Genomic DNA, 5,484 nt, shown 5'->3' with positions numbered 1-5,484 from the left:
CATATGAGAGTTAAATATGATCAAATAAAGTTTCGAGTTATGTAGTATTACAGAACGTGAATCAATTTGTTGATACAATGACACTGGTTGCTGCCGGATAAAGTAATTAGGAGAATTAGAAGTGATTATTACTAGTTAAATCTTTCTTGTAGATACCGCTATGATGTTTTATTATTCTCCCGTGGCCAGCAGTCGTAGCTTTTGATAAATAACCACGAATTTAAAAGCCAAAGCAATTGTGGAAAACAAAAATAAATAACTTATGTAAAAAGTAAATGTTGGTTGTGGTTTGACATTTGTAACAGTCCATTTCCGCCCTACCCTTTGGCGGCCAAAGAACTTGCCGTACTTATTGTGTCACATCGCAGCTACTAGTGTGCACGATCTCGTATGCGAAAGACAATAACATAAATATAGAAATGATTAGAAATCTTCAGAATTAAAATTAAGCAGTATTTAATAGTCTTTGTGTAAAAGTTGATTTAAATTTTCTTTTAATGTAGTTCATCATCAAGTTGTTTTGAATTTTATAATTTCATTTAATTTCTTAATAATTTGCCCAATCAATAAAATAGTTGATCGTCAAAGTATTCTTCGATTGTATAATAAATAACGTTTGTCAATTAAATTTTTTCTTAATAATTTAATAAATTTGTAGTTTTTGTCTTCGTTTTTTATGTCAGTAGGTAGTTTATTATTATATTTTAATGGACATTGTATGTGAACTAAAATAAATTTCGATGGCGGTCTGATTAAATGATTCTTTTACTGGGAGGGGTAATGTCGGGACTGATCTCCTTCTTTTAAATATAGGTTAGGGTGGTCTTATACATATGCATATTTCTAAAATATAAATCGTTGGCAAAGTCAATATTTTCAAACGGTAAAAGTTGATTTACTGCTATGAGTTGTCTTTAAGTTAGCCAGGATTTACGTACACTTTTTGTGGACAATGAGTAAGTTTTGTGCATCCGTGCTGTTTCAACGTCCCGTACTCGTGGCGGACCCACGAGTACACGTAAATCGTTTGCATATGCGTTAGAGACGGATGAATATAGATCGACGTTATAAAGATTGGTACTTCATTTACAAATGGAGGGTGAACTTTTTTCTATAGGCAAATATACAAAACACTTACACAAGCATACACGTAGGCAATTGTAATAGTCGCTAGGATGGCAGAAATTTGCACTGAACAATTTATAATACTTCCAATTATCCCAACTGCCTACCCACTTCTGTTGAAAATGAGCACCTCGTATTGAACGTCATACATCTTTTATTAATTTCCATATCAAGTGAGACATTAACTAATTGTTCTAATGACTGGGCATACATTTTAGTGAGTCTTCAAAGTTTGGGAAAATATAAATAGTAGGTGCTACCACCACCACGACCACCTCCTATACCTACCGAATTGTCTGTTTTCCATTTTCCAATTTTCTCGTTACGTATAATATCTACCAAGAGACAATTGATGTAGAGCACGCAATTATTCGATCTCCCGAGGGTCGTGACGTCATCTCGACGACAAGACTCCTCTGTCGCGGAATTAACGCGACTCAAAACAGCCATATTTTAAACCCATCATCGTCGCCGAAAGGCGCCATTACGCGATGTTTTTAATCAGAGAGAACGCGAGGACGCGGGGAGTGATTGCAGGGGATGGTAGGCGGTGAGAGATGACTAATTGATGTTAGTAATTTCATGAATATAGCTTGGAGTGTCGCTTTCACACGGCAATATTGCGTGATTAGTTGTGTGAAAGTAATTAAAACTGAAATTAAAATGTAAAAAATCCGGGTATAAAACAGGCAGCGTTTTCCAAATAGTAAAGTCAATACTGGTGCTAACTATTCACTTTGTATACAAAACTATCCATGAATCTACGTTTGATAAACCTAACACGTGACCCCATCATCAAACTCTGATCATCTGTCTGCCTACTACTTGTCGCGACCAATTCAATGAATACAATCTATCATGTGGTAAACCTAGCATCCTCTGTATCTTCTTCCGGCTCCAACATCGGACCCTGATCACATTTGTCAACTAACCAGTCGGCAAGACCAATGTAACGAGTTTAAACTAGGTGGATCTACGTTTAATATGGCTGAGCCAGTATCCACCTTCCTGCTCCTTCACAGACACCATCTGTAAGCTTGTTAGCTTTGTACGAGTTGTTAACGTTGTTACTCGTTGGAACCAATTTAATGAGCCCAAACATTAAAGTTTTGCTGCAAGTAATTGAGGAGTTGGGTAGTCTGGAGATTGTCCTGGTTGCAACATCAGATCAAGGTTATAAAATATTATAATCCCATGAGATTAATTTGAAAGTATACCAAATTTCAGGTCGGTAAGACACATCAAGTATATTTGATGGTTAGACAAGTGAAAACAAAAGAAATATACATTAATGACTGAGACTCTTAAAAACCAACTGCGAAAAGAGAGAGCCTTACAATAAAAAAAATTCGCTTGGAGATCAGTCCACCCGCTTGGGAGCTACGACAGACAAAAACTTTAAACTTATAAGTCCCCTCTTTTTGCTTAGAAGTAAAAAAGTAAAAAAAGCCGCTGTCCTAAAGATGGTCGTGGAAAGTCGATGTAAAAAATGCTGATAAATATGAAGGATTAAAAAATATGTTCTCAAAGTGGTAGTTGAACGCGAGCAGCGCCTTATGATTGCCTCGGGAGTAGAGATATTCAGTTGTTTACTTTTTACAATACATTAGCCAATGATTGGATGCACCTCCCTGCTCCGCCTCACGCCCGTCTCTCGGGCATACTTCTCGCTGCGAGCTTCAACCCTCCTCGAGGATCGAAGAGAAATCGTCGTCGATTCTAAAAATGTTCCGCGACGTATTATTCAAATAGCGTATTCGCAGCATTCGTTTGTTTACTTCCCCTACGCCCCCGCAGTGTTCACGGCCGGGTGCTCTTTACGCAATGAAGCGACTCCTAAACGATTAAACTGTTTCTGATTTAAGTTAAATATATAACATGCATAAGATTCCGGTTGACGTTTTGTACTTGAAGTCACATTAAACCTGCACATATTTTGCTGACGATACGCCGTAAGATTCTAAGGAGGTAGAAGCTCTTATCCATGTGGCGAGAAAGAGTTCCCTCTGGAAAGAGGTCAACTCCCGGTTTAACCTATATATTCAGGGAATGATTCTTTCTATTTTTTTTTATAGTTATTAACTGACGGGCCGAACAAGTCGTGCGCGTGATGGTCAGTGACACGCCTTTCAATAACAGTGGCAGTACCCTCAGAGCTTTAAATCGCAAAGATCTGAGGGGCACTGGCACTGCGTCCGACTCCCTAAGACTTAAGCTGACAAGTCCCGTGTGCTTGTAATTTCACCAGCAACCTTACTCTTCAAAACCAGAACGCAGTGATGCTCACATTACTGCTTGGCGGCGAAAATGGGTGAGGTGGCACTACTTGCCTGGATGAAACTCTTTCACAAGGAGCTCTACTGCTACGAAAATACTACTAAATGACTTCTAATGTGGGTGCTGCGGGTGTCGTTTAAGAGAGGAGAATTTTATCTCTTCTTTTATTTTAGCATCGCACTTTCACTTCTCGCCGGCCCCGTGAAGTCACATAACCAAACTAAGCATGGCGTGTACCTTGGCGAGTACTTCTTCCCGTGGTCAGAAACACTTCACAACCCGATCAAGTTCAAACCTACGCTGTCGCCACTCGTCGCTTTTACGCCATACAAAATGCCCTCGTTCAAAGATATGGCAGATTACCGCGTGACAGAGAGGCATAAACTTTTTGGGAAGAAATATTACAAACTGAGGAAGTGACGCGCGTCATCGCAAACCATGGTTTGTGACCGGTGCGTTTGGAAAGAATGTACATCTTTTGTAGATACGTACTTTAGATTGCAGAAATAAAAACAAATAAATAAGTAATATAGAAGTTTGTGTTTTACTGTTTCCTTCGTTATTCCATTTATAATCTGTCATATGCTCGTGTTTGTATAGTAAAGCCACATGTAATTATTTATGTGACAAATTCTATAACTCTCTTTTTTAAGTTTAGAAACATTAGTGTAGGCAGAAATTCACAAGATTTATAGTAACTTAATTCAAGGGCCATTAGAGTGCACTGCGGTATTATGGAACATCCGGATATTTCAAAGTCTCCGTTGAGTCACACCGGGTATTTCAGAAGATACTGCCTACGTGTCGGGAAAGAATTAAAAATAGATTGGCTGCCAAGATAGCACCTTTAAAGGAACCTCCCCCGCAGAACCGACACTGTACAGAAGTGATAGAGTTTGCTGCAGCAGTGCTGACCCGTTGTCAAGGACAACTACATTACGAGCTAAGACTAACAGCGGACTCGTGAGGTTCCATCGAGTCTGAAACTGAAAGAAAAACACCTTCATCAGATATATTTAATACACAAAAGAGAGATGTGAGATACACTTTCAAGGAGGCATAAATCGGCCAGTTCGATTGTGTCACGAGGAATTACTGTTACACTAAGTAAAAAATGTTAAGAAAACATTAATTATACAATAGAGTATTTGTTTAATTTTGATTGACTTCTTATAGTAAATTAAGTAAAAATTTAGTTCGATTCGATCCAATACAGGGCGACTAAATTGAAACGAAGTACATTTATTGCAGCCTCCTGAATATATATATTTTTTAATATCACAAAACAATAATTATTTTATTTATCTACGTTACCCCTACCATGCCCATACCCATAACATTGGTAATTAAAATTCACAAATCAAATAATAGATCACTGTTGTAGTTAAGTCACTAAGAAATATTATTAATGTTTGTTTACACAACTTAACACGATGAAATTACGTGTGTGTTAAGTAGGGATAACGCACGGAAACCGCTGTGTTGCAATCACCTAATTATTGCGACTTTCGGCTCGAGGCGCCATCGCAGCACAACGTGATGGACCAGTTGCAGCAGGGGGCGCCGATGCAGCGGAACGTGAGGACAGCATAAGCCATGTTCGGAAACCGGACGTGTGCCATCGTCACTTATTATTCTAACATCGATCATTAGACACATAATTTTAATTTAATAATTTTATTGTAATTATTATTTTATATTAAATTTATTATAATAAATAATAAAAATAAGAAAAATATTTTATTACTTCACTGTACATGGCATAATTCAGGGGCTGATGTTTCCTTTTAAGCTTGATAGGGCCTGTGTTAGGAAACATCGCTCTTCTTTACAATTAATAATTAAACATTGCTCTTAAGCTGGTGTTATAACTATCTATAATTTACTAATACATTAACCTTAATAAACTAAGACTAAATTAATCTATGTGTTATTTTGTGTGAGTGCATGTCCGTGTATATATGCATGAAGTGTGTGTAAATGAGTATTTGTGTATGTGTGTGTAAATGTGTGTGTGTGTGTGTGTGTGTGTAAATGTGTGTGTGTGTGTGTGTGTGTGTGTGTGTGTGTGTGTGTGTGTGT

Source organism: Hyposmocoma kahamanoa, unplaced genomic scaffold (genome assembly GCF_003589595.1).
Source record: "Hyposmocoma kahamanoa isolate Upper Pololo Valley unplaced genomic scaffold, ASM358959v1 230, whole genome shotgun sequence".
NCBI lineage: Eukaryota > Metazoa > Arthropoda > Insecta > Lepidoptera > Cosmopterigidae > Hyposmocoma > Hyposmocoma kahamanoa.
Note: the sequence above shows the minus strand (reverse complement) of the source record.